General features: G+C 44.1%; 1 protein-coding gene across 1 annotated transcript in view; it reads right to left on the reverse strand.

Annotated features, from left to right (window-relative positions):
• Window positions 1-11,830, reverse strand: part of itgb1a (integrin, beta 1a) — a 33,304-nt gene extending 21,474 nt beyond the window's left edge. Inside the window, exon 1 of the mRNA XM_080049953.1 lies at window positions 11,536-11,830. The gene's annotated coding sequence lies outside the window, so the exon portion shown is untranslated. The remainder of the gene's footprint in view (window positions 1-11,535) is intronic.
• Window positions 11,831-12,196: the final 366 nt, after the last annotated feature.

The following is a 12,196-nucleotide window of genomic DNA, read 5'->3' on the forward strand; positions in this document are numbered from 1 at the left end:
TTATGAGGTCTTCAAAGTGCATGCTTCAACAAGTACACTTGAAGAGAAGGGCTTGGATATTTTGGTGGCGACACCAGATAGGAATCAAAATTGCTAATGTGCGGAAGGGAGGGAAGAGGACCATTAAGGGATGTTTGCCTAATGACCATAATGCTCCAATGTAGCCTATTTGTCTACTAAAAAAGGGGAAAAAATACATTCCAGATAGTTTCCTAAAAACAACAAGACAGAGCAGCAGCAGGGGTTATTCTCTTTCAGTAAAGTAGCTCATCTTACTCCTGCATTTTTTTGGCCTAACTCAGTCAGACACCAGCGCACATATTATGCACATTTTACAAGACAACGCCTGTCTACTTGTCACACACACCTGAGTCGTGATTAATGGCATCTCAGTGTATCAGGGGCTCGCCAAAGCCCTATCAGTTGGCAGGAGAAGGTGATGCATGGCAGACACTGCGGTGCGTGACTAAAACGGGCCGAGCTTCTCAGGCATTCCTGAGGAACTGAACACTGCTTGACAGAGATAGTAACCTGCAGCACTGGTACTGCACTGTGGGGACATGGGAGCTGTGGGACCCATGATGAAGAAGGCATGCTGTTACTGAAACACCATGATTCCCACAGGCCCCTTCCCCAGTTTCATCCACCGATGCCTGTAGTCTTGACAATACACAAGGCTCATTCTAAGGTAATAAAAAAAACATACATTTTCTAGCGATGATACACTAATTTAACTTTACTTACTAATACCTTTAGGTCTGTTCTGAACAACGCCAATTCCCTTTTGACACTGCACCTTTAATTCTGTTTAAGAGACCTGCACAACCTGAAAAAAACTGAAACAGGTTATCCCATAAAACTACGACCGTCATAATAGATGCTTTATCTTTAAAGAGGACCTATGATACTTTTCGACTTTTATGACCTATAAACGTTGTTATAATGATTTATAGTCATGTTTAACCACACTAGAGTATCAAATAATTACGTACATGCATTTCGACGTATTCCCTGCTGACCGTCTGGGGTGGCTATGCAGAGAGCACTAAACACTATGGCAGCCGGTCGAGCCGAACTCGTTCAAATTTCCGGATTGTTTCTGTCACGCTCGGGTCGTTTCTGTCATGTTTCCAAGTATGGTAATGCTGCCGCTCAGGCAAGCTCCGGCTGCATGCCCCCAGCTTCCTGAAAATTTCCCGCTGCTGGAAGGAAGGTAACCAATCACGGAGTGGGGTTTGCAGCAGGGGGGGGGGGGAGGGGCGGAGAAGCTCAAAGCAGTGTGTAGAGAGAGACTGCTGTGCTCGCTAGGGTAAGAGGAAGAGTGTCCCGAAAATCTACATAGTTTTTTGTGATGTGATTCGTGTCAGGTTGCTCTATAGCAGTTTTAACAAGAAATGAAGACCAGAAAAGTAGTATAATAGGATCTCTTTAACGGAAATCCAGTTTGAGAAGCTATGTAGCTTTAGCTACCAAATACTGTAAAGGCCAGGACACACCGGCCCGATAATCGGCCATCGGACATGGTCGGAGAGTCTGGAGGGGGCGGGGACACAAATCTGTTTGGTGTGTTCGGTGACGTCGGCCGTCGTAGATGTCGTCGGGCTTCTTTTCAGCCTATTTAACATGTTCAATCGGCGCAGTCGGAGCAATTTGATTGGTGGAGGACTAGCGAATCAGTGAAGTCCGGAAGTGAGGCGGGTAGCACAAACAGCTAACAACAGCTAGCCATTGTTTTAATGTGTTTGTTTCTTTCTTTCAGCGAGTACTCACATGCATCAACCCTTGTTGACTGCTCGAGACCATGCTCGACACTCTCTGCTAAAAATTGTGGTCTTTATGGTCCATAAATGTAAATACGTATTTCTATCTATGTTTATAGTCTAGAGAGCTGTCCCATCATTTCCGGCTTCCGTATTTTTTTGGGCCACAATACAGATTTAGCGCCACCTGCTGTTATGGAGACATTACGTCCCACGCAAGCGCAGAGCGTACGTAAAGTCAGTAGTCGGCTCGGTGTGTTCTTGGCACTTTTTTGGCCGCAATCAGCAGACTCCATTTTCGGGCGAGGGTCGGTAGTCGGTATAGTCGGACCGGTGTGTCCTGGCCTTAAGACAGAATTTCCCTACTGCTTTACCTCCCAGAGATAATGCCTGAATCAATGACTAGGTCCGTCCTTCTTGTAGATGCAGTTAATCATACTTCCTAGCTAATCATATCACACGAGGCTATTGTGACTCAAGACTTTCTGTTCAGTTTTAACGATGCATAAATTAGACACAGAGTGCGAAAACAATAATTCAAATTAATCTCATTAATTCGATTTATCACCCAGCCCTAAACTATAATAAGTAGACCTACAACACCCTGATTTGCTAGGGCTACCCAGGTGTCCACGAACCTCTGGAGGTTCTTAAGTCCCCGTGTGAAAACCTCTGGTCTAAAAATAACAGGCTTTATTGAGCCACGCAAGCAATAGCGGTGAATGAGTGGATTTATTTTCCCCTTAAGTGAGCTGCATTTGCAAGTGCTTAGAAGTACTTACTTCAGCAAGCACTGCCATGAATAATGAGCAGCAGAGTCCAGGAGCCAGACACAGTAAAGGACACAGTGCAGCAGTGGTAGCATAGTGGTGGCGACTCATATCACAGCGCTCTTTGTAAGAAGCGGTCTGGGCTTCCTTCACTCATTCACTCAAAAAGGCTTTTCTTCTCCAGACGTGAAAAAAAGGAATGGAAAAGAAGAAAAAACAGGAAAGGGCGGTGCACAACTCGGAGAGGAAAGGGGTTGTTTCAAAGCCATATGAGAGAAAGACTTTCCTCGCCTCCACTGAGTTTCGCCCTTCAGTCTAACATAATCCTCCCTCCTCCATTTGTACAGTATGTGTCTGGCTATTCAGGCCTTATAATTGCAAGTACAGTATAGGTCTATTTGGTAAAGGCAACGCAGTGAAAATAAACATGTTTGAATGGTTTAAGTCTTGGACTAGATACTCTGAGGATCTGTGAGGAGTAAGGTGAAGATTTCTTTCAAACATTCCAAGATGCTTTCAGTCACCCCACTGTTGTCCGTAGAATATCTTTGGCATCCTTATAGTCCCATCCTCCCTCTCTCTCCATCGTTTCACCCACGCAACTGCTTAGTTCACTCCCTCCACTGTGAGCCGAGCCAGCCCAGTGGCCCCCTTGTCTTTGCATACCCTTCAAATCAGCACGAGGCGGGGGGGATCATGTCTGAGTTTTGAGACATATACAAGCCGTCCAACAGAACTGAAGGAGAATACCAAACAGTGTCCGTCTGTGTCCTCTGTCTACCCCCCTCCCCGCCCACCACCATCCAGAGGAGGACCCCTCTCGTTGCAGACAAAAGCGATGAATCACTCTGCTCCGTGAGGCCTTGACAGAAGGTCTGATCGTTAAAGTGGCCCACTCGCCGTCCCCTCTTTGCCAAAAGAGCCCTTTGGGATAAATAATACTAATGAGGCACATGTTGATGTCTTTAATCTTTTAGTCCAGCTTTGCGTCTGTGACACTGATCTTGGCAGACAATCCAGTGTGATCATTCCAGAAGAAGAAGAAAAAAAGATAAGTATGAAGGCCCAAACCAGACTAGAAAAATGTCATCATAGTTTCCACATTACATGAGCTTTCAAACTATCTTTCAGTAGCAAAAACTGAAGGCAGATAGAAAGGTGTTTTTAAACAGCTAGAGTTGGGGTGAGTATTGACAAGCAATGTCAAAGAGTGTTTTCCATCACGTCTGAATCAGCCGGCCATCCCTTATGTTAAGCTTCAAACTAGTGTACACAGATACATACTAATAACATCAGCGTCAATTTCTGTTTTCTCATTTTGAGAAGGGGTTCAATGATCTAACCCTAACCATAGTCCTAGGACCGGAATGCGGAAAGCACAGGTCTAGTCCGGGTCCGGGTAGTACATTTCCTGGTCTCTTTGGGTACTGTATGAATTTTTGGAACCGTGAAGACCTCTACTAACACGGTATTGTCAGCTCCTGTCCCGTGGGACTTGATCATATTCTACAAACTTGCAGCAGCACATTCCATGAGTGTACTAAAATAAGGAAGTGTGTTCTATCGCTAAAGTGACATCTTCCAACACCAACCGTGTCATGTTTAAATGCCTAAAATTGTTAGGACTACATTGTATAAAAAAGGCTGATCAAAGTTGTGGCTGAGTGACATTTTTCGGAACACACAGCATGAAAAGTATTAACTCAGTATTCAGGTATTTTAAAGCAGTTTCCAAATTGGTACAGCTACCCATAATTATCCACTCACTGTAATAGCTTAACTGAATAAAAGGTGTAGTAGCTACAGCCTTAAAGTCATATGAGACGTTTAACAGACAGCTTGTTGGAAATTCTGCTCTGCTTTTTTCACACAAAACACTTAGCCACATAATGTTGACTGGAAGCCTGCCGACATTCCCCTTGTGTATGAAGAAGGCTAAAGATACACTTCTGTTTGGGGGCCGGGGTGGGGGATACTGCCTTGGAAGGACATTGTAACTTTCCCAGTCAGAAAATCAATAACACTTAAGCAGTTCTGAGTTTTTTGTTTTTTTCGGCCCTGAAAAATACAGGGTCTACATCTCATCACGACTTTCCCCCCCAGCATGGCTCAGCAGAGAGAGGCAATCGAGGCAAAAACCACAACCTTTGGAGGAGAGCCCTAACCCTACCACTATTCATGGCTCCATTGCTGTGTTGAAAATAGCTGTGCAGTGCTAACAAGTTATTTCTGACTCGTCCTCCACACCTGGCTTCTGCAATCACTCCAAATTGTGGACTAAATCACACGAGACACAAAGACAAATCTGCATTGAACCCCTTGAGATATGGGAAACCTACAACTAACCCTTGTGCTATTATAAACTGTGCAATTTCAGCCCAAGGTGTTATTCTTGGACCGGAAAATGTCTTCCACTTACATTAACTGAATAGCTCTGATGTTGTTATGCTGTTGCATTTGAAGTACAGCTAAGTAAAGTCAACTTGACAGCCGACAAACTTGACTCGAGCATCTGTACAATATGATATTGTTCAGGAACCATCTGTTTAACAGGTTATGGTGATCCTGTGAAAGCAGATCTAGAGAAGGGCACCACCATGCTATAATGTAGGCTACTTTTAGGGGATCTTGTGGGGTTGTCTGGCTGTGACAGTATGAGCTCAGGGCTCATCCTATGGAGCTGGGATCGGCTGTACAGTAAGCCCCATCCCCCCGTCTCTGCTGAGTCGGCCCTTCCTTTCACTGGAACAGGAAGCTCAGCTGGATCACACGGGAAGCCTGAATCATGGTGCCTCTAAGATGACCTATTTGGCATTCAATCGAGGAAGAGAAAGAGAGACGTAGCGATGGGACCGGACCACCTCCATACACAGAGTTGAAAAATGCCTTGAGCTGCCAAAACGGCAGTATATTGTCTTTGTGAATCAAGCGTGTCTGATTCTTCCACCTAAACCAGGCCATTCATTGCTGTAATATAAACTCTGGGTGAAACTAAACACGCCTGGAACCTGCTTCACATAATGACCCGAATAGTGGAAATGAATTAAGAGCTGTCACAGATATTCATTCTCTGGGACCGTCTATAAAAGTCAGCGCAGCATCTGCATTGTTGAGACTGAGAGGACTGGTTTAGATAGATGACAGTAGCCTCAGATAAATATTTACAGCAGTGAGGTGATTAGTCATCAGTGTGTGGATGGAGCCAAAGACAGTCGGAGCTGCTGCTACTGGGAGACTAACTGTATTCGCTAAGATAAGTCAAGTATATACTGGGCAAGTAACTGTGTCTTTAAAGGGGAAGCAAACTGAGTTTTGAAGACCATGTTAATGCTTATAATCAAGGGGAAAGATGTAATTAGTCACACATTTGCAGACGTGTTAGCTAATATGCTCACAAGGACAATGCAAACTGGCTGTTGTGTTGTTCACAATGTTAATTTAGCATGTTAGCATGTGGAGTCTGATGGGAATCTCATACTCCATGTCATGCTGTTGCAGGTATTTGGTCATAAACCTAAGTATTTCCTCCAGTGATGGTGCTAGATGAAATGTTACAAGGTCACCAAGTTACTACAACCAATCCTGATGGGAGAAGAATGCCTGTACCAGATTTCATCCAAATTTATCAAAATATTTACCTAAAAGCTATTCGTATAGAAGCATAGTCAGTCAGAACAAACTAGCCCTGCCATTGTGTGTAAGAACAGCAGCACAGCTAGGGAATAATTACAGTATGCAAGCTGCCAAGCAGAAGTTAACAAGACAAAGACTTTAAAGTCCTTGGCTGTTCTGTCCACCACACACCAGATGTCAAAGTTTGGTCTTAATCCGATTTTAACCCAGCAGTAGGCCACCTCTGCCGCCTTTCTGCCGTGGCCCTTATGTTCCAAAACTGGCACCTTAATGTCACTCAGATGTCTTTCATTAAGCACCACACTTGACACTTGAACCAGAGGGCCCCCGTTTCCGCTACCAAGAGAGAGAGAGAGAAAGCTGCTGAAACGCTAAGCAGTTCACAGCTATGTGCGTTCCCTCTCAGGAAACAGGGGAGGAAATATCTGTCAGGTTTGTTTCTTAAGGCGTTCTCAGAGGCAAACCGACTTAACATCGTGTACAAGACCAGCTTATGAACTCTGCCGTACCACTACATCAGGCGAACAAGACTTGTAGTAAAAGGATTGCTCATCCCTGAACTGTACAGCTGCTGTTGAATATAAATGAGTGAATTAGATGTCAAGTTGTTCTTACATTAACATTTAGTATGGCTGCATTGTCCTGAAGTGCTGCTGCTGCCAGTGATCTGCCTCATTAGTCTGCTTCAATTTAATAAAGACCTTCCTCAAACACTGCAGCGTATCAGTTCATTTTAATGCAGCAGTGGATGAGAACCCTAGGCATGAAGGAACTAACTTGAACCACTTCCCTTTGTTATTTTTGTGTATCAGTAAGATTTGGTTCTTCGAGAATGTAACTAAATGTTGGGCTGGTTCAGTACTAACTCCTATGTTCAAGCTGTGCATATCTGCAAATCCCAGTATTTCCCACAGGTTGAGAATATACCTGCGGTGGTCAGGTGGGGCAGAGTGTGTCGGCGTGGCGCGTGATGGGCGTGTTCAGTAGTAAACCATTTTTTGATAAACAATAAGTCAATAACTTTAAATAATTTAGAAAGGAATACCTATTTACATAATACAAACCAGACTATAGGCCTACGGTTGGGCGGTATCCAATTTTTGTTACCTTTAAATTGTCCTCAAATTATACCCCAGTAGCCTACAAGGTATTACCTTTTTGCAATTGCTGTTTTATATATATTTTTCTCCGATTTACTACTTCAACAGCAGCTGTAGCCTTTTTGTTTTGGTTCGCCTCACACTACTTTTTACAAGATCACATAGAACTAGTCACCATGAGTTATATCTGTCAAATTCTCATTTTAACCAACAGCACTTGAACAAATCAACATGTACTGTAACGTGCCGCTTTTTTTCTCTTCAGAGGCTGACAGTGACGCACTGCCCTTTTTGACAGGTTCTTTATTTGACAAATGAAGGGCTTTTCACTTACAGGAGTTCTGTTATACGTCAGCTTCTTGACCCAAACTGTATTTGGGAGGGTGCGGGTCTCTCTCAGCAAGTGTTCTTGTTTTGGCTCGGCTAAGCTAACTAGCTTTAGCGGCAGGATCAACTTTGCCGAGGAATGAAGTAGCGAGACATTGCGGTGGTGTTAATGTCTTTACTTTGATCCAACTGGACACTTAAACAACACACACACACACACACACACACACACACACACACACGTAGCATGAGCCGCACACGGCTGCTCCATGATAACACTCACACTGATACATTTGATTTGAATTTATTTTATCTATATTTTTTCAAATAATGGAATATACAGGTTTTATCTTGGCTACTCGTGCGGGTCTCGGTCTAACTGGGACCAAGGTAGAGCCTTTGTGTGGGAAACACAAAGTCAAGAAGGAGTCCATGTATTAAGCAAAAGCACCATAATGTCCTTCTGTCTGCTAACTGGCCGACTACAGTCCCCTGACCCACTTAACACCCCTGGGACGTCAGTGTTTAACAGACCACATTCATAAAGATAGAACAGAGTTGCATTGTAGTGGTATGTGTTCCCGCATTAAGGGTACTATGGGGTGACACATGGAAACCGATCAATGCTCAGGAAAACATCAAAGGTATTTAAGACCAATTATTTTCTTGTTTTTCTTTACAACCTTTATTTTAATAAATAATCAGAAAATCCATGAACTACACTGCGAATGACATCAAAATGTCAGGGATACTGTTTTCAGGAAAATGATACAGCTGACTTTTGATTTTGAGCCATTTTCCTGAAGCTTACACTATGGGAGTTTCAGAACTGAAAACAAAACCTCTATTGTACACACAAGAAGCGTTGAACATGAACTTGAACCAATTCTTGATTTAAAACAGATACTGTCCAAGTAAAGAATGCGTAAACAATAGAACAAATCTAGGAGGTATTCATTAACACTGACCATGTTATCGCAACATTCCAAGTTCCCAGCAGGGGATTTTTGTTGCATGTCATCCCCCATCCCTCTCCATTCATTTCCTGTCACCTCTCTACGGTCTCCTATCTAATAATTGACAACAGTATTCAATACTCTATGTCTGATTGGTACAAACTAAGTATTGAGGATTTATACCTAGCCCCAATTCTCCACTCAAATAGTGACCATGACTTTGATTACATGTAAGTCTTTGCGAAAGCCAGCCATGTGTTCATGTTAGTGAAAGTGCCACATTTGGAAAACACAAAACTCTTTTATATCCTTGAACTGGGTGGATTTGTGAATGAATGGCTTGTAAACATTTCCATTCAAAAGCCCTCTCAGACAAACCTTCACACACTCACAATAATAAACCTGGTGCGACAGAAGTCTGCTACTATTTACGCCCCAACATTACATGTTTAGCCTCATTTTGGCTACAGACCATGGCAAGCAGAGGTCAGCTCTCAACACGCTATTCCACACCAGCCTTTCTGGGGCTGTTTTTAGAAGCCAGAGCACACCCCCACCCCCTTCTGAAAACAACCCAGAAGTGTATTTAAGCCCAATGTGGAACGCAAAGGGAAAGGCAGAAGTTTTGTCTAAAAGCAGCTCTAGAGGTCACAAACCAAAAACCAGGAGTACAGCCCACCCCGCAATCTAGCTGCAAAAATAGACAAATCAGCGGCAAAAAGGTTTTCCAGAAGAATGCAAGAGAACAAACGCAGGAAATAGCTTTATTGTGTTGCACACAGAAAACATTGGAGAGAGCCGTTTCAAATATAAGTGGACTTTACATTTCCATATGGTTGGAGAGAGCTTCAGAGTGTAGGGAAGACTGCAGATCTTTGTGCTTGCTGTTCAGACATGTGACTCCCCACCACCTTTACAGAGCACAGATGATTGTTGTTGAGGGACCATCACTTGTAGAGCTGCAGCTTTCTAACTTGAAGGGGGTGTTGCATGTGTGTGTGTGTGTGTGTGTGTGTGTGTGTGTGTGTGTGTGTGTGTGTGTGTGTGTGTGTGTGTGTGTGTGTGTGTGATGGAGGTGAATGGCTGTATTTGTACCACTTTACATCTCTGAGCCTGATATCTCCCCCTCCAGCACAAAGTGTGTGTCATGGAGGGCATTCACACACATTCATCACTTCTGTTCCATTAGGAACACACACACACACACACACACACACACACACACACACACACACACACACACACACACACACACACACACACACACACACACACACACAGAGACCTTTGTACCTCTATCCTCGCGAGGACACCATTGACAAAATTCAGTCCCTGGCACCTTACTCGAACTTAACCATCACAACTAAATGCCTAACCCCAATCCTTACACTAACCCTAACTTACTGTTATTCTAAAATGAACATTAAAACCAAGCCTTAAAAAATGCCCATTGAAGAAGTGAGGACCGGGCAATATGTCCTCACTTTGCAAAAATGTCCTCACTCTGATGGTTTAAAGATTAGAATGGTCCCCACAAAGCTGCATTTACAAGTACACACACAAACTCACACAAATCACTAATGTCTCAAGGGGAAGCATTTCGCACATAAGGTGTGCGTCAGTCACCGACAGGGAAACAAACACACATTTGTTAATGTCTAGTGTCCAGGAGAAAGGCCTGGGTGTGGCCCTGTGTGTTGCAGTAAGTGGCCTCGTAAATCAGGTAGGGAAACCCAGCCCCTGCACACAGCGGCGGCAGTTGCTCCCTGGGGGTCTGAGGTCACAGCCATTCAGCTGATGATGGTGGTGGCTACTGAATGACTACCACTGACTTTCAACTCCCCCACTCTGTCCTACGTTTACCCTCCTCCTCAATTACCCCATCCTCCCCCTCCCTCCTTACTGTCCTGTCTCCACCCTCTCCCCCCTCCTCCTCCCTCCCTTCTTCCTGCCTCCATTTCCCTGATTAAACTGATGCTTCCACTACACAGCGTCGCAGTCGGCTCCATTTATAAAAGGCCTTCATCCTCCCGCTGTCCTTCACCGAAGGACCGAAACCCGGCTCCATCCAATCAATAGATGCTAGGCAGGCTGTCCATCAGGCACGGGCCAGGGAAAATCATATGAGCAGCATCGTTATGTTCTGTCAGAAAAATCAACTGCACGTTTAGGCTACTCTGTTATGGCAGCCAGTCCTCACTCCTCAACCTTAATCAGTCCTTCTCTGTGTATTCATATCTTTGTTTCCCTGCTTGTTAAAGATGACTTCAGATTCTTTTAACAACCTTATTGACTCAGGATTTGGACTGTTTTGGATGCCTGCCCTGTAGCCTACTCTCTCCCTGTCCGGGGCTGTTCTGTCAGCATCTCTTGTCAAGTGATCCCTGGGTAATCTGAAGTGATCATGTGAGATTACTATGTCCAAGTCCCTTTCATAGGACCACCAGGAGAGAGTAGTGTTGGCAGCCTGTTGCATCTGATGGACAGTGTGTTGGAGTTCACAATAGGCTACACACAGCAGATCAGAGAGAATGCAGGAGGACACCCTCAAAGCGCGCACACACACATAGAAACAGACACACACAAAGACAACCCTATCACCATTTGTCAACTACTTAAAAGCCACAGCTGGTCCATCGCACCACATATAAGTATTGTGTAAAAGATCATTTAAGCTTAGGCCTAAATCTTGAAAAAAATATCATAACCTGATAATTATGATAACTTAAAGTGTAAACCATAAGTAACTTTGGAGCGACATAGGCAACTATATCCAGGCTTAGGTAGCCTAATACAGTACATGTTACTAAAAGTGAACCTATAGTAGCCATATGCTACCAAACCTTCCATATTCACTGAGAAGCCAAGGCTACATAGTCTAGTATCATGACACAAAACCTTACAAAAAACATCTTAACAATAATAAAAGTGAGCTTTTTAGAGCTGGTAAATAAGCAATATAACACAAAGCGCTGTATGGCTTCCTTACCTTGGCGCTTGCTTGTTATTTCCGAGGCAGCATACAGAGGAAGTGAGCTGGCCCGCTCTGTCCCAGCTATTCAGTGATGGTCCGCTCACTCTCTGCCCTGTTGGCACCGGGGGCCACTTTCTACTCCGAGCAAATAAAGTCACGGTAGACTCCTGTTTCTCATTCCCCGATACAAAAATAAAATCAATAGCTGTATACAAAGCGAAATGCAGCAACAGTTCGGTAGCTGGGGGAGAAAAAAGGAAGGTAACCAAATCCCAGCGCCGCCTGTGTGGACCGTTATCCCCTCGGTGTGAGTCAGGGGAGAGCGGAGAAGCAGAGCCGCAGAGCCCCGCTCTTCCTACTCAACTGCGCAAAGACCAACAGTGTAACATAGGGCTTTTCCCCATATACCCTTCAAAATAAAACTAACCGGTACACCTGTTGAAATATTAGAAACTAGTTCGATTTATTTCCAATCTCACTTTGCCTACTTTGAATTCTTTTCAAGCCTGTTCATGGTCCATCATTATAAAGGCACTATGCTTACATTGAATACAAATATGTGAGTCTTTCTTGGCTGCTGTAGGCCTACATTGGAATTAAAACAGCTACAGTGAAAGGCCATATTGGGGATAGAGAGAGCTCCTCCTATGCAGATATAGTAGCAAGCAGACACATC

Source organism: Ammodytes marinus (assembly GCF_949987685.1).
Source record: "Ammodytes marinus genome assembly, chromosome: 21".
NCBI classification, from domain to species: Eukaryota; Metazoa; Chordata; class Actinopteri; order Uranoscopiformes; family Ammodytidae; genus Ammodytes; species Ammodytes marinus.